The following is a 23,949-nucleotide window of genomic DNA, read 5'->3' as shown; positions in this document are numbered from 1 at the left end:
ACAACGAGATTAATTCGGTATTTTATTTTTGTCAAATCGCATTTTAAACGGGTCCGCTATGTGGCCATGATCCATTAATTTTAAATGTACGATGGCATGCTTAATTAATTGAACAGAATTGAATATTTCTTTATACAGATGCGTAGGTTTGGTCGCTTTTAGGTCGTTATAGATAGATTTAAATTTGAAGATCTCTTCCGAGGCGTGCTTTCGCCCAATTCAAGTTCAGTCATAGTTGCCTAATAAATAACTAGGCTACTATATTTCACATTTTTTTCGGTTAAGACTTTCGTAAATCTGGATAATAAGGCCATGTTTCAGTTGGCCAGCGAAAGAGGTATAGAAAACGAAAAAATAGAGGGCCAGTGTTAGATTTCCTTCAACAGCGTTAACTGAACGTAGAGCCTGATTTTTAGAAAACATTGTAATAGTTTTTGCTATGAGAAATCTTCGACCGTATCAACAGGCGATGTGTGGAAGAATGGAAAAACACATATAGTGATTTTCTTTATAAGGTTTAAAGTAGCTGACAAGCGGTTCCGCTAAAATTGGATCAGCGTCAAAATCGCATCAAAAAACCACAATCAAAAAGTAACACTTGGTGGGTCTTGTACAATGATCAAACTTCACCCACACAACTTTTGTTTCCAGCCTGCATGTGTGTGCGATCTGTTTTTCTGTCAATTGTTCTATGTTCTCAGCTAAAGGCTGCTATCAAAAACAAGGTGTAGACCCATTTTAAGGTACCCATCAAATTTTTTTTTGATGAATGGAAGAAAAGTATATGTGCAGCGATAAAATCTACGAAAGACTGACTCATATTTGTGTAGTCCTTCTTTACTCGCAGAAACCTCAGTATATACTTCCGTCATTAGGCAGCGCATGTTTGTCAACTTCCCACATTTAGGTAAACATAGAAAACATTTTCCACTTAGGACCCGTTCGATCAGTTTCGTCTGTTATACAGTGTTTCGTTCTACATCCGATCGTTGTAGAACGATGTCTATTTGGTTCAGTCCATGCCAATGCAAGGACCAGCGTGTACGTCGTGGCGCGCTTCAGCCATCGTGGAGAGGGACCGGTAATGGAAAGGGCGGCTGTCGTTGGAAGAGTAACCGGTGTAGCCACATGTTGCGTGAGAGCGCCCCCTGGACGCCGGCTAAGTCTTCTCAGAGGTAAGAGTTCGCTGGCCGCAGCGCGGATGGAAAGCTAGAGCCGCTTACGAACTGCCCCTAGATGCGCCCGTAGTTACACATGTACGGAAGGCCGAACAATAGAATTTTCTAACAGCTAGTGTACAAACATCCACAGTCCTAGTACGGAACATACAGTCGCACCATCGTTTTACCGTCTCTGCGTTTCGTTTTACGCTTATTGTGATTAGGTAACGGTCCACTGGATGGCAGCAGCAGTGCGCTTAAAATATAATGTGGTGATAGTTTAAGTTCCACTTACAAGGAATCAGTACATACAGGAGATGCCGCTGGGTTTCGTACGACTGAAATGATTCAGATAGTTTCATACGGTTCAATACACAAGTGTTGCCAATGAACCATGCGCATTCGTACCTCTTAGAGGAGAAGTGTGTGTCGTGACCCATTCCCGCTATCGCCCAGTTCAAGTCAAATTTGCCGCAGGTGTTGCGTCGGAGCGTAACTATCATGCAATAGTTAGCCATAGCAAAACAGGAGCCAAATCGAAAATAAACTATTGGCTATACAGTAGAAGTTATTACTAGCACACGTCACCTGCGTCGAAGTTTAGCATAGCGCTTTCTAATGTAAAGCATGATCGAGCTGACGTTTACGCTACGATAAGCGTGTCGTACAATAGTGTATCCACTGTCACGCTTACGATGGCCGGCACCACTGCAGCAGGAGGATGAATAGAACAAATAGGACCAAGTCTAAACCAACCGACCAATTGATAAACGAGAAGTGAATAGGATCAGCGAACGACAACGGCGTGTCCACTATATTTGAGTCCACTTGATCATCTAGAACATAATGACGACACGGGCTTTTGTGTGGTTACATGTGAGATGCTGGTGTTTCTGTTATGTCGTACTGGTTGCCATTATCGCGCTGTGTATCGCTCTAATCAACGCCATTGGAATACAACCAGAGATTTCCATCGCCCGTAGTTTGGCCTATGCTAACATGCTGCATACCGCACACGTGATAGGACAAGTCCAATACACAGAATTAGCATCGTCAAACAAAGAGTGACTTTTACCATTGTTGGCAGTCGAATATCGTTTCCCAAGTAAGTGTAGTAAGCTTCTTCAGTTGATTGTAGAGAGTGTGTATATCCAACTACTATTAACAGGATATGTCAGCCACTCAAACGATAACGCCGGTCGCTACCCAGAAGCGTGCCATTAAAGGCCACAATATCTCGGAACAACGAACATCGAAGTCTACGGAAAGAGTCAGATCATAGTCAACATTAGTACGATTATCAAGGGCAGCAGCAGTAGCATCAAAACATGAGCGTTTGCTACAATATAATTGACCACTTCAGATCTGCAAGAAACAATCGCTGAAGCGCTAACGGCTACAACAGCGATCTGGGTTTGGAGAAAAGCGCCGGCATAGAATTTGTTTGTAATGTCTATCTGTCCTACGACTCGTTGCCACTTCTCTGAAGACCAGTCTAATCGTTGTTATTGTCGCTGGCGTTGTCGTCATCAACAACCGAAGTGGCGACCAAAGCACGTTCAGATACACTTGTGTCCATTATAGCTAACACTGTATCTATATGGTGCATGGATCTTAACGACCTTCAGCACTCTTTGCACCAGCATGGTGCGATTCATACGTGTATATGCTAGTAGGCCCACTTTTGTTGGCGCGCTCATTACACGTGCCTGTAGTTTGAACCGTGCCCAATTAGTAACCCATCGTTCAGTACTGCGATTATCACGAGCAACTTCAGCATCATCATTGTTGCTACTGTATCTTTTTTGGCTGTTGTTACCTTCGTCACCAGCGACAACACAGAGAAGCCGCCGTTACTGGGCCGGTTTTTTCATCGGCTGATATCGGAAACAGGACTTTAATTCGAGTTACATAGGCCGCAGTTCTGAAATATCTCGTACATTTGTCTGCTACGGACAGATGGCAACGCCGAGACACTGCCATCACCGTTGACACAGCTCTTTAGCTTTCGATATCATCGGCCATCACCAGCGTCATGGTCGTCGTAGTGCAACTGCCATACCGGTGCGTCCGGCGTCAATAGTGGCATTAATATTCCCGCAGCTGTACCATTATTACAAGTGGTACCGAGGCCCTACACGCGTTGAAGTTACCTGGCGCAGATTGCGATCACATTTAGATTTAGGCAAGTGAGTGCCACCTGCAGTACAGCTGCCACGCGCCTCACTGCTGTTACTGCTACTATTTTCAGAAGAAGACATGTCAAAAAGGACAGATAGAGAAATACCGATGATTGGGATTTGTATCATTGCCACGGAGCGTTCAGACAAATACACACACGTACATACCAGCTGCATACGGATGATTTTAACTATATCGGTAGCCATGGAAGTATTGTCGACAAGAGTCGTTCCGCTGGCAAAAACCAAAAGAAGCATATATAGTTGAGTATCGTTGGTTACCACTACAATATACAAAATTATACCCAACACGTATCACAGTAGTCACTTGAATCGACCGCTAGCCCCGCCGCGACTACCTTTTCTGTGCGCATCTGTATATGCCTATCTTTATATTCCATGTGCTCTGCGCACGATCAGGCAAGGGGCCGTAGCTTGGAGATGCAGACAAGGGGTGAAATTGCTTTCTAAAACTGAACTAATCGAAGACATTTTCTCCATGATCTAGAAAAATAGGATGAAATCATCAGAAGCACCATAGACGCAACGGTAAATGGAGTAGGAAACGACAGGACTTCGACCGAGTAAAATTGCGTGCTACATAACAACTCTCTCAGATCGAGCTCCTATAGCATCACGTCAAAATACAATGTCTTTACGATTACCTTTATAGATAGCAGCAGCGCCGACCTTGCGTTATGTTGCAACTCAATACAGTCGCCCAAAAGCGTGGACAAAATCGGTGGTTAATTGTGTAATCAAATACCGGAAAGTTGCTAAGAACCACCTACTTCCAGTGGAAAGGACATTGGAAGAATGGACCAGGGTGTGAAAACTAGAACAAGAGAAAGCCTACGGAAAAGCATTCCCGTCCTTGAACGATGCCAAAAGCTTCGCTTTGTGCCTATATATGTCCTGAAGCAAGTACATTGTGTTTTTAGGTGTGTGAATTTCCAGCGATAATATTGTGACACTGGAAAAAAAACGTAACGAAGTGAAACTTACGAACAACTTTGTAACAAACATGGTTTCTGCTCTTCTGTAAGCACGTCAACAAAGACTTTTATTAGGAGAGAACCTGTCACGCTCCCTGTATGTTATGCGTGTAACATCGAAGTTTTAACTAGTTCCGTGACCCATACTCTAATTAAGGAATCTAAACAATCATCGAAACAAGAAAACATCTCTACTATGGACACAGTCAACTGTACTCGTAAGTACCTTCTTTTGCTTAATTAAAGCTGTTTTCTTTATTCTCGTCTATCTTCGGATAGTAGAAGGCGCCTTGCAATGGCTAAATCTCATCGAAGCCTGTGAGCTGGTATGTCTGTAATGTTTGACATAGTACAATGACTATATTTGTGTAACGCTTGGACCCTTAGTATGGCTTGGTTAGTCAGGATTCTGGGGCTTTTTTTTGCGGAATTGCTACATCCGTCGGTAGACGTATTTGAATAGTCCGCGTGCAAATAGCAGCCAGTGTGCATTGTGGATGCACTAAGACGAAGTAACTTTTTTTTTTTTATAGATTCCCTTCGACAATTTGCACACGTCATGATACGGAATAAAACTCTATACATGGCGATTTCTGGTAGTAATTTCTATAAAATCAACGTACGCCCCCTTCTGCGTAAGTTATATTCACGTCCACGGCACGCTGCGAACGCTCTTATGTGTAATACAACGAACGCATAGATAGATAGATAGAAAACAAATCATTTATCTGCTTTTATGAATACTCGTTGATTAACTTCCAAGCGATTCAATACTTGGAAATACTTAATAAGCCGGAATAGAATTGCTATTGTTTCTTTATGTTCTATAATGAATTTCAAACTTTCCGTAGAGCGAATTAGGCTTCCACTCGTACACGCGCAAAGCCCATTTTCTAATGTAATGTTGTACCTAGACCTTTAAAGGTAAACCCGTAGGTACGTCCGTAGTGACCTCATCTTAGTCTTAGAAAACACTTCAATATTAGAACAAATATAAAAACGATTTTCTTGTAAATATCGTATTTTACATGCATACCTAGATAGAGTAAGAAGTAAATATTTAGTCTCGGAGTTTTATCAGGACTAAGCCTTAAAAGCCCTTTCTGAAGCCTAGATGCCATAGGCTTCGTTACGAGTATTCCTGTCAGAGTACACATGGATGCGATAGAAACAATTCGATTGTGTAACAGCATCATAGGGCATAATGAAAACGTATTTATTAAATACAAATGAACAGAGTCGTAAAAAATCTTTGCATTTCAGATATAATCCCCGCGTAGCAGATCTAGTAATCTCAAACTTAGTCAGATTGCGGGACTGGATCTGAACGAAAATGCGGTAGTTTACCTCGTGCGATCGTACTACCTTGGATCACTGACGGCTGTCCTTTGCCTCTGATTCCTTTTTGACTTCGCCGCTATTGTCGGTATTATTATTGCCACTGTGGAAGCTTTCCACAAAATAACACTGACTTTTCCAAACGATCATGCGCGAGTACTTACCTTTGTTCTATTCCTCTCTTTTTCCTATTTTTCATCATTCGTAATGTGCTGATACGAAGGAATTTTCCCGGCGTGTATTTCCTTGCATGCCCCTCAAGCTTATTGAAGTCGTTCCTGCAACTTCAAACGACTACTGCAGCTATTCCTGGTTCCTCTAGAACATGAAAACTCCACAAAATCAGAACATAATTCAGCTGTCAAAGATGGAAAAGAAATAACTGTTCCAAAAAAAAAACAAAAATGTTGCCCATCAAGGCTCGAGTGACAAAGCAGTTTGGAAGAAGACAAATGTACCCGCTTCTCACAAAGCGTCGTTTACAAGTGTTACCGATGAAAATGTAAGTATAACACGAAATCCAGACAGAAATTTTAAAAAATTTCTTTCAATATTTGCAGTGTTATTACTTCCGCGGCATCTATTCAGTGGACATGCACTTCAGCGAAACCACATTCGAGGTTCCCTATGTGCTCATGCAAAATATTTCTCAACCAAAAAGCTGACTTTTTAACCCTAACTAATCAGAAATATGTCTAATCTGAGTTCTACCAAAGCGACAAGTCGTATATGTTGATCTAGTAATCTAGTCTTTCACGAAAATAGAATTTAGGCAAAAAGATATTGATATAATGCGCGTATGCAAGCGTGCGTACACTAAATATAGTTACTGACAAAGTCTTTTTTCGGTCCATCAATAACTTACCTCATAAAAAATTGATCGGACGACAATTATCCATAAAAGAATAAAGGATCGCACATAATTAGGGTTCCCTTTTGCTTGTAAATATTTCTTGCTCTCAAAAGAAGTGCTTACGTCGCAAAACATTCACCCGGACGACTCAAATACCGAAAGGTATCTTATTCACTAGCTACAAACGAATGCTGGACTTGATCTGCTTTAGCATCTATCTACAGCGCTGCATGGTCTGTTTCAGTGTTTAACTAATGAGTGATCCATCGAGACCTAGATACAGCTGAGGCTAAATTAGCTATAAAACAACTATAACAACAATGTCCTAAATAAATTATACTGAAAATTCGTTTACAACTGGTGAGACGTTTACCACAACAACAATCGTCTATGCGTTAGTCAGCAACAGCAAAACATAACGCGAAAATGTTGGAATTTCGAAGAAATTGTTATTTTTTCTACGTCTGGCTTGTACCCCGGGGGTACACAACATGCGGCAGATGTCGTGCTCCGCTACCGCGCGTGCGAGAGGACATGCCGCCGGACATTGGAAGAATAGTCTCAATTGGATTTCGGGAGATGCGGCGAATCTCGACAATGTCGAGCCATAATGCCGAGAGTGTCAATGAACGGGAACAAGTCGACTCGAATAAAGCTCAGAGAAGACGACGACAAGCGTCAAACAGCTGCTGTAGGCAGTCACTTATAGCCGAGAAAAGGGTAAATAATAGAGTGTTTGTAAAACTGAAAGCTGGAGAGACGCCTGGTTACGCCAACGGAGCTACTCATTAATGCGCGAAGACGGTATTGTCAGATAAAAACAAATTTGTGCTTTGGATGTTTTCCTTGTAGAACAGAACTATTTCAAAACCCACGCTGGTTTGGCGATCGTTACTATAACTAGAACGCCTATGTGTTTATGATTTTAACGCCCATTGCTCATGGCATAGTCTTATAGTAAGAGTACTATTACGATATGTTGAAATTAAGAGAAAAACTACGAACGTTTTACAGATAAATAAAAGCTTGTAAAAAAGATAAGTTTTGTACTTAACCTATAGCATTTATTTTATTATTTTTATTTTAATTTATGAATTTTTAATATTCTAATACATCTTTGTGGGTCCTTTATCTACACTGCGGTTCATGTTGGACATACGAAACAGTGCAACAAAAAATAAGTACTGACTTACTAATGAAACTTCAGCTACCTCCATAATAGCATGAAATATGTGAAATGTGCTGCACTGTCAAAGACTGGATTATCGAACAGGAGACCTTTCTGCAATATACTTTCTGTACGATTTATCTCAGATATCAAGTTAAGGCTAATATCAACTTACGTAGAAGCCCCTACCTTTAACGGCAGTAATATGTATGCTATAATATTTCGCTCGTTGAAATGTACGGCGTTTGCTCCTAAAGGACTTTTACTTTGTGTACGGATGGCCGTTTTGAGGCAACATAAATATCAATAAAAGCACTATAGAGTTATTTGAAGGAAGGAAGGAAGGAACCACTGTCAGCTCCTTCACCGATAGAGGCCGGAGGCTGCAATTAGAATCTAGTTTCCACACGTACAAACGGCTAGATAGTTGGACCGCTTCTGTTTCTCGCCCAGAAGTCGCGTTCGTTTAAATGGAGCACCGTAAAGAACAAGCCATATGACGGCAAAGCTACCCACGGGAAATCAAACTTAAAATAGGGGATCAACGGAATAGCCAGAGCGAAAATGTAAGGTTCAAGAGGGATATGCCGACTTGCTTTGAGTCGAACGGTCAGTTATTTCCAGTCTAGAGATAAAGGAAAGGCGTCAATAGTTGTAGCTGACACTACGAAGTACATCTAATTTTCCTACAGATATTAATCGAATTGGGCTGAGTGTGACTTTTGTTTATACAAACATATAATGTAAAGCTTGTGCGCTAGCGTACAACGGTTTCACATTTTTTTCAAATACGTTACTTTTTTTTTTTACAAACGATGCATAAATAGAGAAGGATGTCACGAGTGTTTAAATATGCTTATGTTTTGGTTCTTGTGGAAGGAAAGCCTGTTATTAAGAATTACATTCGATCAAATGCTTTTTTTCAAGATTGGCTACAGCGGTCCCTTCAGCAGTTCAAAATCGACAGGCTGTATCACCGAATCTGACCCTTTTGTCGAAACAAGTTTATTCACAGTAGTTTTATCAAGCGAAAGCGTAATGCAACTTCAACACTTATCTGGATAACATGAGGGTACGGTTCACTCAGTGTTAATTCCAGTATGTATACACTAAAAAAGAACATAAATTTTTCCCGAACCTGCTTTAGGTTCAAGATGTACTATAGGTTCATACAGGTTATAACCATTGAACTTCCGTATGGCACAAGTATTGAAAATAAGCTTACCATTTATAATAAGCAGTTATTTGCACACAATATGGGGTCTTCCTTGTGTTTCCATATGTACGTCCAGTGTCGCGTTGGGCATTCCATCAGATGGCTGGCTCGCAGCAACAAACGCAGTGTGTCTATGCCCGGGTTCGAACCTAGGCCGTATGGCATCCCTGAGATTAGCAAGCAAATACTTTACCCACTGTTCTCTCCTGTACCTAGCATGTCCGTTAGGCGCTCGTTCGGGTCCCAATAAATCAACCATATATGACTGGGCGCGTGCCAATATGCTTAGTGTGGATCATTTTGAATGTAGGGGCCGTCAGATGCGAGGCGGGCAGGCAGAAAAGTTGCTTCCCTGGAACTCACACTATGGCGGTAAATTTTGTTAAACATGTCAACAAGATACTCACCCTAAATACAGGTAATTTACCGGTGGGAGTCAGACCAATAGGTATTTCTATGTAAAAACTAGTAATATCATATATACTATGGCTTTATTCAGCAATATGACAGCTTGGTTTCGTCAACTCAACATGCTCTAGCAAAATAGCCTTCGGGCAGTGAAGTGGTTAATATCGCAATGCGTTTTCGTTCAGGTTCTTCAATCGACAATGAAGAGCGATGTAAAATGGCCAAATAGCAATCATCAATGTCAGAGCGCTTCGAGACGTTTCGACGTGCCGTACGGCGATTAATTGTAAAGCTGAACGACAGAATACTATGAGTTCTTTTTGGCTGGACAATCTGACATAGCTTGTTGTGGTATCGTACTTTAGTTACCGGTGATACAAGTGTCACTATCGTATGAGGCATAGCATTATGGAAAGGCAATTGCGCATTTCCTGTCCTCTACGGGCTTAAAAACTAAATTGGAGTGAAATGAACGACCTACACGCTGTTTCGGATTTTGCTAGACAAGTATAGCTGTTCTATGCGTACCAACGTCCCTCTGCTGGACTGTTGTAGCAATACGGAGGCATACGTTATTGTTATCGTCCTTTTGATTTCTGTAGGAGGGGAAAAAACCAAGAGAGTGAGATATGAGGCCTCTTTTTTTGCGGTTCCTTTCACAATGACAGCGTTCGTACGTCCGCCGAATACTGTAGGACCACTCAAAGCACTACCAAACGCTAGCGGCCTGTACCTGCCTCCGTGGGTAGAAGCTGTACAAAAAGCTAGAGCTGATCGTACGGTGTTCGAAGAAAAATATTAGCTGAATATTTAGACAAGCTTTATTGCCTGTTTTCGATTAAGGCCAACTGCGGCTTAGATCAGCATGAAGGAGCTGGGTATGCTAGAAGTGGTCTTTAAGCTGGTCGCCTGGTAGACGATAGGGTTTAACCTTTTGAAATTGCTAGCTATTAGAAAAATTAGTGGAACAATGTTAAGAGAAAAACATGAAAAAAAAAAAAAATTGTAACACTTTGGCCGTAATTGACATCATCACTCGACTTGACCTTAGAAAATTTTCAAGAGTTCACATGAATCGTTTAGCCAGAGCTATGACGGTGTGCTTAAGGATAATGCGCATATGAGACCATGTGGATATAATGTAATGATGTAACAAACCAATATTTTCCACCCTTCATCGGACAACGTCTAGGGAAAAAGGGATGACAGAGGCACACTGTGTGACCTTTACCTGCCGCATTGACTGGGCGAACTTATTAGGTGCGCTGATAAATCTGTATCCGATAGAGCCAGTCCTAGACGCATCGTTGCCAGCCTGTTATAACAGTATGAATATGTAAAATATACCTAGTGCTCAAAACGTATTTTCGAAAAAATGTATAAATACAGCGTAGTGACCCATAGTTTAGACTAATGTTGCTTTTCAAAACGTAGCAAATATTGCTCAAGGTTCGTGACATGTGTGTATATATATGTAAGATAAGCGGTCTTTTCTTGCCCTTTAAGGGGTGGCTTTGTGAGACTCGTTTTGTGTATTTCTGTCTTAGATAGCTGTCTGTATAGCTGTCTGAGATAAATAGCGGTCGATGAAGAAGCTAGCACATGACAGGAAGGAATGGCTTACCAAAAGTTATTTTCAAAAACTACTTAGCATATTTAGCGAAGAAAGTAAACGCAGTACGTATTCAAACGGTCAAAGTGGCCTCTATAACTAGCGGTTATCTATACTCACAACCTCGTCGTGTGTAGAAAGCCCAGTCAGCGTAGGTTCATCTAAACGATACAAATGATTAAGATTGTATCTATTATGATAAATCTTCAAGCGTGACGTTGTCGTATGTACCTCACAGTGTTTACGTAACGTGCCTATCGACTTGGTTTTAAATGCTTTCAGTTTTACGGCCGACGCCGGCTTTAGACATTCTTTCAATTGGCTGATTCGCACTATAAAACGAAGTGTATTTACGTCTGAACTCAAACCTACATCAACAATTGTCCTTAAGGTCAACAGGCTAACATGTTACCAACTACTACGAGGATAACTGGTCCGAGTCAAACCGCACTAACGTACTCCATGATTGTGCAACGGTGTCGCTTGTTATTTTTGCAAAATTAAAAAACGTGCTTGAATTTGTTAAGGGTTATCCCTATACAATAAATCATTTGTTTCGTACTGTCCGCGCAGTCTGGTGAATACACCTATGCACAATACCATAAAATTAATATCTGAATTTGCTCCCAGGGAACAGCAGGCTTGAACAAGGCTTATTGCAAAAGGGAAAGAAACACGTGCGCCTCATGCGCCGAGCAGAAACATCGAAAAGAAAGCTATTAGATAAAGTTGGCCTGAATCGATTGGTTTTCATTTCGAAATAAGTTAGAATCAACTTAAAGCTGCAGATCCCGTTGTGTTCTTAACGTTCTTGGGACAATTTTGGTGACTGTCGGTTTGCCGCGGAAAAGTCACAACAGTTACGTTACAACCTCTTTCTACTTTGAAAAGGCCTTTAATTCAAAGCCATTGATCCACCATCCATAATTTGTTCGTAAGAATGTGTTATCATTATAACTATTAAAAAACATTCATCGCATTTATATGTATGTTAATGTAGTATATTTCTTTATCCATATTTCCTATAGTCCAAGAGACAAACCAGCGATTGACAACCCTTCGATTACGTAGTACGCTCGAAAAGAAGGCACCATATTTTAATTTTTTATACTGCGACTTACGTACTTAAGAAATATGATAAATACATGGATATTATGGGACTGTTGCTTACGCATGAGACAGGAAAAAGAAAAAAGTTGACTAATCTTTGGATAAGGTATAAATGAACAATTTGAAAGGAAAACCTCACAATTAGGAAAGGGATAGACGTTCGACGTCTGCTTCAACTGGAAGCCCGCTTGTTCCACTTGTAACCGCTAGGCCTTACTAAGCAGTATGGTCGCATCTTATCTCTTTGTAATTGTAGTTCAGACAGCAGAAAAGCGGCAACTTCTAGTGTCAATAATGTACTTACATCGTAAAAATTTGCAAAGAATATAGGTCGGTTAATTTTGCCGGCCGCCTGAACTCGAATTTGGCTTGCTGAGCCATATTCAACGAGGGTCGTATCTATGATAGATCGTTTGCCCCATCGATCATACTAGTTCTATATTGATTTAACCGTTCGCTGTTCTGTACTTTAAAAAGCTGCGGCAAACACGATTCGTGATTATCTAGATACTTGGAAACGTGCAGTACCCTTACTCGACAACAACGGTTACCGTACGTTCATGAGAGGCAAATGTTTAAAAATCTATAGTGTTTTATCAGTAAACCGCGATTTATTGCTTTATTACAGCAAATACTCTTGACGATGCCTTTAATACGTTCTCTTCACCTACACACAAAATGAGCGTATTGATATGATTAGTTCGCAGGTTCTTCGCAGTTCAGAAACTACCACGCTTATCAGGGAATAAACACACGCACACACAAGTTTTATAGTCCGGCAATGGACATATTCATGTTGGAAATACTAAATATATGTTAAGTGTATGCACGTTTTGCGAAGAAACAAGTTTCAAACGTACTTGTTGGTTATTTACATAGCCGATGTACTGAAAGAGAGCTCAGGGCCGAAATTCGTATATCAAGTTCTTTATATAAACTTAAAATTTGACATAGAGGCGGATTAGGGTAGCGTCCATCGTCATTTAACGACACGTGTTGAACGAAGATCGCGATGTGACATGTTTTATCTAGGTGATAAAAAATATACAGCATACAATAAACATTCAAGCTTCTATTTCAAGCCCATTTCGAAAGATGCAACAGAAATTCTAACGGAAAAGAACATCTAAGTATCAGATAAAGTTGTAGCGAAGTTTCAACAAAAAAAATTATTATCGGCTTAAATTGTACAGATTGATCTGCGATATCAGTTTACACGAGCGCAGAAAAGATGCGTTCATTTTTATAGGCGATATCGAATAAAGCAGCGATATATATATATATATGTGGGTCAGAGGAAACGGAAACTGCGGAAAAAAACCCTGAAAACACATGTCTGAAACTGAAGGAAGCAAATGAAAATCTCGTGGTAATGAGTACGATTTAAAGGGAACATCGTTGTGTTACGCATATATACATCATAAAATATAGCCTTTTTTATTAACACGGTTTCGCACTGTGATATGTATACACATACGTATTGAGAAACCCCGATAGATCGACTTTTGGCTTGTGTAAATGCTTCTATGCGATAACTACGATTGTGCTGGGATATGTACACCACGGATACAATGTACAACACGAATTTATTACGCTGTGTGTGGGCGTTGGTAGAGCGGACGCCCAAAGTAACGCTATTCTCGCTCGGTAGCTCTAACCTTTCAATCATGATGTTTTCTCTGCTTAACTCTGCCGTCCAGTTACCAAGTAAGTGGTCGCGCTCTGCTTCCTTCGAGGGGTAGCTGCTGGCACGAACGAATGTATTTGATCGCCATAGACACGTAGGCCAATGCTAATCGTGGACATGATCAAAACTACTCGGCCAGAAATGCATCTCTCGAGCCAACGCTGAATCGTTTGATTTGTCGTCCCTCTAGTGATCTTGCCGAGCCCGCGAGTAATTCCCTTTGCCACGATCCTATGGTCCGTGCGACACATAGCCTGAAGAATCTCATGCAAGTGTCAGAATGCCAAATGACATGGTAAGTTTGAGGCAAACGTGCCGGATACATTTTTTACGATATGCTTTTTAGACCGAAAAAAAACTTTAGGTCGAACATGCTACACAAATGGAAACACGCATTAAGGATATTCTAATTAAGTCAGCGGACCGCGCAATATTTTGAGTCACAGCTACCGCTGTTCAGTTAATCTCTCTAGGTTTGGCTAAGACAGAAAGCTAAAGCTTTCGATCTGTTTACCTAAATCGTGCTCCACCTTATATATGTATTGCTTGAAGTTAAAACGGCCTCTGAAGCTAAAAAATGTTTAACGCAATGAAGCTAGAGTATGCCACATAATGGCTGCGGCTCACTGTCCTATTATCTTGTACTTGTGTTACGCAGCTAGGTAACTGGAAGATCTTACGGTTGCACAAAATTTGTTACGCAGTACTCAAGCTGGGTGCTATCCTTATCCACGGTGCAACCATTTAATGACCGTAACTTGAAATCCGATTTGCCTCTGGTCTTTTTAAGTAATGTATTGTGTGCCTAACACCTAATACTCAGCTGATTTGTGTTAAGGACCCGTTACAGGGCATAAGGCCAGCTTGATATCCTCAAACGCTATTAGTATTATTGCGTTTTCGTTTTCGCTCTTCGTCAACACCACCGACATCTGGTTTGTTCTTTTTTTTCGACGAAAGGAGAGGTTTACTAACTAGGCTACAGGTCGCAGGCTCAGACGACTAAGGCAGTGAATATTCGACCATTAACAACGTCAGTGCGTGTGGCCTGCGGAGGTTGCTTTCTATTAGAACAGAGAGCAAGTTTGAGGCTGGACTAGAACGCGGTGGATTTCAGCAAATCCTAGATGAAGGTTGAAGTAACTTTCATCCAGAAATCGCTAAAAAGGATAGGGATGCGTCAATGAGACGGGCCGTCGGATCCGCTGAAGTTAGTGGTTTTCAAGCCCAATTTGCGATGGCCATTCTAGCTGTAGTCTGTTTTATTTTCAGAAACGCACTGCGCGATCAGCCGGTAAGTATAAGCAATGCCGCTTTGAAGTGTGACACGTCATCCAAGCTGAGGGAAAACGTTATGCGTTCTGTATACACATCGAATTCGCTCGATGTGTATATACAACGCATTCGAATATATATATATGTATATTCGGGTTGGATGGATCCTCCAGACCGGTTCATCGCTGGCGGCACAAATCGTTAGAACAATGTAACGAGGTAAAAAAGATCTACAAAGTATACAGCATATTTGAAGAACTATAGAGCTACATTTGTTGATCGGGCGAGGTCGTAAAGGGTACTTAACAATATGTTATATCGCTCTGTTGGGCTCTGGACCTCATACTCAGTCTGTTACCACCGACCGGCCATGATGAAAATCATTACTTTAAGGCCCGGACAACCTGAAAATTCTTTATATAACGATAATATAACATTAACGTTGTTGTTATTATTATTATTATCGTAGACTAAGCTTTGATGTCAAAAATATTTTTCCCGTCATTGTCTCGAGACGTACTTCTAAGGAACAACTAAATTAAACAATTGATTTGTCATTTTTCTCTATTATTTACTGTTGGTGAAATGGTTCAAGTGTTGTTTGAGGGAAAATGTACTGACCTGTGTAACACTCAAAACGATTTTTAGCCAAACCTAAGGCCGTCAAGTGGACAACAGTTATTTCTAATCTATCTCTCGAGAACAAATTGAATTTTAGTAGTTCTTGGTGTGATTCAAGCGAAAGCAAGACACATATTGAAACTGTCGTGTGTCTCGTACAAGTTAAGTTGATCGTTTGTCATAGCGAGACATATTTTTTCACCTTAGACGTATTTCTATGGTAGATCCTTTAGATATTTACCAATAAAGCTAAGAGGAAGCAACGACACGATGTTGATTATATTACGTTCTGGATATCTTATTTGTACTCTAATCAATAATAAAGATATTATTGCTTTTATTATTCAAGGACTATGCTACTAGCTTGTAGACCTGTGGTCTGAATTTCGCCAAGGGTTGTTTGCTATTGAGGTTGATCGCTCACTTTGATAGTAACAATCATCGTACAAGCAAACAGGGGCACTGAATGTTGATGCTAAGATCCACGAATAGTGATTTACCCATATAACAAGCCTTGTACGACTGAAAGACTCTTGATCTCGACTGATTTTTTTGAGCGTTATTTCAACAGACTATCAACTTTGCCTTCGCTTACTACTATGCAACGCGGAGACCATGTCTACTTGACATTTCAGTAAATAGACACCTATTCTATAATGTAACAAATACATTTAAAGGGGGCTGAACATGGAGTAATCACTGCAAGAGGGCTTAACTTACATACATACCTAACTGTATCAAGTTAGACTGTCCACAAACAAGTTAAGTCGCTTCAATCATGTTTAATACTAGGGAGTATATGATACAATTTAAACGTGAATTTTTTCAAAAATTTCAGCCTATTGTTAGGTCACATCATAAATTCAACGATCGATTAAGCTCTAGATTTTATTTAAAAATCACGTTTTCAGTATTATGAACGCTACTGAGCTGTCACGCGAAAAGCAAGTATCCGCAAAAGGGCCCTAGTTTTTTTTGCAAAGGAAACACTTTTCCATTAAACACTTACATATCGTCGGCCATATCGAAATAGATTTGGTTTCCGCCAAATCTATACCCGCCAACATATCATAGAATTATTCGTTTTAAGTTACTATAATTTTAGCATATAGTGTTGTATGTATATAAATAGAAGAAGTCCATTGACTTAATCTTAATAAGGCACCACTTATTAAAAGAGAGAAGTCCGTTATCTTTTTGTGGTTAACGACAAACAATTTACGGTTAGTTCGTTCTAGTTGTCCGCGATCCGAACTTGCTTGACAAGTTTCACTTGATAGCACAATTGCATTGTGTTTAGGTAAAAGGAGTGTTTGGACAAAGTTGTTTTAGCCAAATATATTTCGCCATTTTGGGACTTCTATGTGGTCAAAAGCGTGTGCTTTCGTCCATCTACTAAATAAAAGATGAATATTGATTTTACACCCTATACGTTGCTCGCTTGACGATCAGAATTTCTCTCGCAAATGCATGGAAATGCCATCGCTCAACTTAGTATTGAACTGTGGAGTGGATCGAGAATGGCCTGCAAAGGACGCTGTGTAATACCTTGGCCGATTAAAATGTGAGTCTCTGTTCAGGCATAAGTGTTTCTAAGAGACTAAAGAACAAGGTTTCATTTGTAGTGCCTTGCTATCGCTTATACCTATAATGTTTTTATTGATCTTTCTGCGGACCACTGAGAAGCTATTAAGGCCATTTGGTTTCACGCTCTGACAAACAAGACGCATGACGCGACTGCCTCCACGATCTCATGTGCTAATGAAACGTCTGAACCTTTCTGCAAGTAGTTTGTATGCTCTTCTGGGCTGTTCCTGGCTCTACGACTCATTTAGCTGCTGTTTCTCCCATAGCGTTTTACTATACAACTAATAATACTGTATATTAATCAGCCTGAAGAAAAGTGTCGAACCAGACGGCGCGAAGCATAGCGGGTGGTAGCGCTTCCAAATACGATAACCAATTTCATCGATATTCAAAGCCATCCGTGTTTTGCTCTTCGTCCATCGTTACGAGTGATCGTGCCTATAAACGAACAAAGCACTGTTTGTTCGTTTATACGACTAGTTCAGATCCGGAAGAAACAATGAAAAAATAAATGTAATATTCTTATCGAATTACCATATGAGAATTATCAGCAATCGTAAATCTACCGCTGACCACGTTAAATAGAATCATTTTAATTTCGCAATTAAGTTTAACAAAACTTACTAATACTGTTATGCGCGACATTCTAACATAACGGCATAATAAGTTCTCACATTATTACATGACGAGCGTTGTTTCGCTTGTTATTTCCATACCAGGGAATTGCTGTTACGATTGTTGTTGTTGTTGTTGTTGTTATTATTAATATGGGTTACTAGTGAGCTCATAGAATAACAAAATATCCGGATCGACATTGACTGCGTGTGATGAATTGGAGTAGCTAACGTACCATGTCCTTCTGCTACTGCGCCTTGCCTATTCCGGTGACTGCAGGTGCAGTCATGTATGATCACATTGCCAATATCGTGATCGTGCAGGCAGTCACGTTCCTAGCTCGTCTACGAAGGAGAAATACGCTTGACAGCGTCTGTGTACAATCAGGAATACCGTCTAGCTAACTAGTGACAGGGGACACAGCCATTTCGATAATTACCATTTAAACTTATCTTGCCCTATCTAATCTAATCTCTACCTGACTGTTACTCTATATTTCTCCGTGAATATTCTTGATGTGTTAGAAATCCAGCTGATGTTACAAAGCAATCGAAATCTGTAGAGGGTTTATTACCGTCAGTCACGAATACGCTGGCTGCAGAATGCAAGACAGAGATAATGCATAAGACCGGACTTAACAATTATATAAACATGAACTTTTTTTTAACTTGGATATTCAAAGTCCGCTATCAAAATACCTTCCGGAACATTTAACAAGTAGAAAAAGCCTGTAGTCTACGTATACGTGATCAGACTTTATGATCGAATTTTGCTTCCAAAAATATCCCTTCCTTTATGCTTAAGATACCTCTCTTTTTTGCACGAATAAAAGGATAAAACCAGCAATGCTTACATGAAATCTGAATTAAACAAGCTAGTTATTATTTATTTATTTTTTTCAACCAGTTGACAGAATGAGGCAACTGCCAAAGTTAGTGGTTCGTGCGTATTTGTTGTTATCGGCATGTTTTTCAGTGTACCTTCGTCAACAGTTCGGCCTTGTGCGAAGATGTGTACATGTATGCACATGTGTATATTTACCATTATTATTTATAGGGAATTGATTAGGATACTTGCGAATTTCACTTACAGATACATATCGTTTTAGCAGGATGTGTTTATCAAATCAGGCTATCTTTTTTTACACGCTGTAGATAAGGATAACCTCTGTGAACTTAAAAGACTGGGGTTTTAGCATATGTTTCCCGCTGTGAGTTCTTTTTCCACCTGAATTTTGGAGCTATTAAGAAATGTGGGTATTTTTATTGCTTTTAGAGCTTGAAAGGCAAATAAGAGTTAGTAAATATGCTGTCAAATGGCCGTATTACAAGGTTTATCAATACGGCATTTGTGAAATTATACAGTAAGGTTTACCGAGCAATGCTGTAGTGCTTAGTTCGGGTGAAAAATTAGGAAGGACAAGACCTTCAACCGGACTGTTTTCTGGAGTGGTATATTTCAGCTTCATTCACCTAAAACGAATATATTTAACCAAAAAGGAGACTAAAGAGCATCAAAGACTTAAGCATTATTTCGAAAGGTGTCATAACAAGCAAACCGTGCACGACGTGCTGAGAGGAATCATAATACTAGTTACTCCTCAATGTAGAAATCCTATAGGTGTAAGCTGAAAGACAGCATCTGTCACAAAATTTACCTTATGCTTACGGATATATATTCTTATTTGCTATATATCCTTGACAGGTACGTGTAAGCGCTGCAAGGTGTGTGCAAGGGCGTATATATATAGATTTCATTATACATATCGACTAAATTAATATATTATCAAATTTTCGTATAATTTCCGAATGCGCTAGTTTTAGCTCACAAACCAGATTTTTTTCTTGTAGAAAAGATAACAATATTTAGCCCTTTCAGCAAACCTACTTGTTAAACTCTAAGTTAAAGTCACTAAAATTTAGATACTGTATGTAGATACTGAGGTCAGCAGTACAACAACGACATTTCGGGATGAAATGCTTCACTTCGGGATACATCTTGGAGAAGTTCTATTGATATTTTTAGTTTTTAGTTAGTAGTTAGATTTTACATGAGCGCGATAATACATCGATTTTAACATGGCGAAGCTCATATGTAGTTTCGCACAGAATTTTCGGTACGTAATTTAGCAGAATCTCGCCTGCCGAATGGCTCAAGTTCGCTTTGAGGCTAGTGAAGTGGAGATTTTGATAAGTTAAGGTCATAAAACAGAGCTATAGTAGAAATTATCTGTTTTTTCAGATGTGGTAGGTATGACAAAAGCGTTCGACATAGTCGCGGTATACTCGGGCGTAAAAACTAACATACGATTCACTGGATACAGCCGAGCTTATGTAAAAGGCTTTCTAACATCGTCAGCAGAGAATTGGTAGAAGACGCCACCATCGGATATTATTATTGTTGTGAGGTCCAAGACGAAAACATGAAGCAGTGACCGACCAACGCGAGGGCCTTGAGGTTTTCGAACCTGCAAGCAAGTTCGTGCCCCTCTAACCTGTCAAATTATATCTTCCAGAAGCGCGACTGTAATCGAGGTAAATGCAGTGAAAGTTTTTTTGACGATTTAAGTATGTTACTTAGTCACGAACTTTTGTTAGTAGATAAGCGCATACCGAACAACCTTTCCAACACCCTTTTGAATAATTTCTTACCGTTGCCAATAAAAATCTGTTCTCAAAATAAGATTAGCAATGCAACCTTATTCGGCGGGCCGATAATTTCTAGTTTCGATCCTATATGTTTTTTTGTACGTCGCCATTAGATGTTTATTAGCAGTATTTTGTGTATGTACGTAACATGTAATAATTCTTGTCAACCAGATAAAACTATCTTTTATATTTATATTTCTTCACCCCTGGGGCGCTTTAAAATGTACCCTGTCGACACCATTTAGGCTACCGGCGACACGTCCTATGTGAGGCGTTTTAAGGCTTAGTATAGCCGTCATATTAAATCTGTATAATTTCTTCTCAATATCTGTCTAAAAGACTTGTTTATTTGACCAATGCACATTTGCTTTACAAAATACGGCGACACCAATTTTAGGTGGAGGCAAAAGCCCAAGAATGGAGCTGTTATAACTTTATGGAGAAAGGGTTTACGCGACATCATAGATAAATCACGGAAATTGCAACATTAAATCAATCCAAATCACACAGAATAAACGTACATATAACAGTGATATGTGACAGGATTATTCAAATATATCACTCTATCCTCAAGGCTTCGTTTATATTTCTTGGCAGAGATCGCTACATAGGAGAATTTCACGTAAGTACACTATTTTTGGTCTCAGAGTGATGTGTCTCATTTGTAGGCCCTAAATACAACGCAAATAATTGTTGACATGCTTGATTCAATTGTACCATGTGAACCCTTTGGCAGAGTCTACATCTCTTGCATATACCGATTATTGAAAGCTCAACACGAGCTTGGAAAAAGCTTGCATAGAATGATTAACTTAAGATACATGGAAGAATTGACGAAGTTTGGAACTAACTTACGAGATAGTATTATATTAACAAGCCATTGGCATTGATAATACTGCATTGTAACATAAGCGTAATTGACATTCCCCTTGGCCTCATTATGTGGTTAAAAAGTATGCATAATATATAAGCATACCCTTCCTTGATTGACATCTACGAAAAGTAGGACGCTTTATCATAATACATTGTTTTCCACCATTTTTATTTTCCACGCACGCATTCTACTATTTGAAGATAGTGGATTTATTGTTTAGGTCAGTAGTCCCGGTTCATCTAAAGTATTCTGGTTTCCGGATAAGTTTTTTCTTCTACTTAGTGGTATAGCTAAAATTTTTGCCGATTTTTGCTTTGTTTATGCTACCATTGCTGCTACCTGCGGAGTGTCGTCAAAACAGGATTTGGAAGAAAATGAATTCTAAATATGAGACTTTTTTTTTTTCAGACTTCTTACGGCGTAAGGAAATTGTTAGATCTTTCTATCATCTTTCTTTTGAGGGCCAACCGAAACGATGTGACTTTTTACAAGAACATGTAGTTACGGCCTGCTATAGCACATTTGTGTCACTAGCTGAACGTACTTTGGTTTGAGTAAATTTCCGTCTCACCGAAAATTGGCCTCAACCAACTTACAGAGCAGCGTACTCGGTTACATAGGGTACGCATATAGTTATTTGTAGCTATCTTGTTGAAAGCTGTGTCGGTTTAATTCGTGTCCTTAGAAGCGCACACACGCTTAGCCGCGACTATCACGTAATGTTTTCGGCCTTCCAGAAGGCCACAACGAAGGTGTTTCGTTCCTGTATAACAGGGGCGTGCCAAAAATGCGTTTCTGCATGCATCTCGTTTATGTTTCTATTAGCAGTCTATTATTGCCTATTAATTGGAAATTCGAACGAAAAGATGGAATTCTTCTAAACTGAGCAGGTCGTTAATATTTTGCTAACAAATTAATTATTGCAACGCTGTCTATAAATTATCTTAAATTCTAGTATTAAATAAAATGAATAGTACGATCTATAAAAGCATTTTATACTTCAGTGTCGACTTTGTTGCCTGCCTCGAGTGGTTATTTTGTTCTTCAGGGTTCGAGCGAGCGGTCCTTTACAATACTATGTCTAGCATTAAAACTCCATAAACGTACACGTATATATACTGCTGACAAAGCGCAGATCAGCTGGTAAGCCAAATCGAAGTACAATGTTATACGATGACCGGAAATAAATGCATGATTTTTTTGCCATGCTTTCTTCTGTACAGTGTGTCGAAATCCACCTCAAAGGAAACTTGTTACTTAGCAAGATATTTCACAGCATTTCATCGGAAGTCTCGTTTCGTAGACGCTCGCTGTGTTGACATCATAGCCATTACGGCATTGGATCTTATCTTGATACTGCAATGCTCGTGGCCCATCGAGACCATTAAAAAGTGCTTTATCTCTTTTATAGTAAGCAAGATTTACCTCGACGAAAGTAGGTCCGTGCTGACATCTAGTAAGGTTGAAGATCAGAAGGTAGAACATTTTTCACACAAGCGAATTTACCAGAATCGACATTATATGTATTGTTTAAGATGCATCTTTTCTGCAAGTTTTCCTAAATGCTTGTCCAACAGAACTGATGCATCACGGACGACATCAGAAACTTTACCTAGAAAGTAGGTTACTACCCGCGGGGTTGTGTTTCTAATTTTTTTGCAGACAAAACACTGTTCCTTTGCAGTTTCGCCCCCTAACACCTCGAACCATTTGATCGGCGAGATGTCAGCTCATAAAATTCAGCGTTATTATACGTTTTACGCTTTTCCTGTACGAAGCGACACAAGGTTCACTTTAAACAGCTATTGTATAGAGCTAAAAGCGGATAACAATTTCTCAAATACTTGTTTTGCCACCAGAGTACTTCGTTTAGCACGCATTTAAATTTAAAAAAAAAAAAAAAAGATCTTAAAAGATATATGTTATCAGATTATTATTGTAAAGACGTTCATTTTTGCATAGACCTTAACTCTGACGACCATCTTGCTTTCATATACGCAACATTTGGGAGACTGGTGATTACCTAACAAAAATTATGTGCTATTTTTATGTTTCTCGCCAGCTACATTCAATATATGGGAAATATAAAAGGTGTCTCTCCGGAGGTGTCTTCTGTAGCAAGTAATATGTCCTTTAAACGGACCTATTAAGCATATTGGTTAGCTTATCTTTTAAGACTAGAGTCTTCCAAATAGTTTTTAGTGTGAGTCAAAGCTATATTTTTCCTTTTATTACCTAAAAATTAAAGGAGATATTTTCGTTTCGATTGTTATCACACAACTAAGAAAACGCGTCTTGACGGCATCTCATCGACACATCTCGTGACACGAGAACCGTTCAATATAAGGAGGACGCGCCTGTTAAAAAAGCGTCCAGCGAAACTGCTCCTTGACCTCGGTCATCAACGTTGTCCTAGGAGACTTTTAATATCTGGGAATTTTCTTAAAAAAATCGACAGAACACACAATATTAGTATATTGCAGCGCAGAATAAAACGATACAATCGATGCAATGACATAAATGCATTAAATAAAGAAGGAACTTGTCCAAAGTTATTCTATCGCCAGAATTTAGACAAAAAGTTCATTTTTCTTCTTTAAAT

At 39.6% G+C, this 23,949-nt stretch overlaps 1 long non-coding RNA gene across 4 annotated transcripts in view; it reads left to right on the top strand.

Annotated features, from left to right (window-relative positions):
* The first annotated feature begins 943 nt into the window (after positions 1-943).
* The window catches only part of LOC111268751 (uncharacterized), a 25,561-nt gene continuing 2,555 nt past the window's right edge, over positions 944-23,949 (top strand). Inside the window, exons 1-5 of one of the 4 annotated variants that reach the window (XR_015314359.1) lie at positions 944-1,175; positions 1,385-4,553; positions 4,869-4,970; positions 5,599-6,175; positions 20,067-20,359. This is a non-coding gene — a long non-coding RNA (uncharacterized LOC111268751). The other 3 variants (XR_002685391.2, XR_015314361.1, XR_015314360.1) reach the window with 3 other exon arrangements.

This window comes from Varroa jacobsoni, unplaced genomic scaffold, assembly GCF_002532875.2.
Source record: "Varroa jacobsoni isolate VJ856 unplaced genomic scaffold, vjacob_1.0 scaffold_1317, whole genome shotgun sequence".
Classification (NCBI taxonomy): Eukaryota; Metazoa; Arthropoda; class Arachnida; order Mesostigmata; family Varroidae; genus Varroa; species Varroa jacobsoni.
Note: the sequence above shows the minus strand (reverse complement) of the source record. Positions and strands in the feature narration are given on the sequence as shown.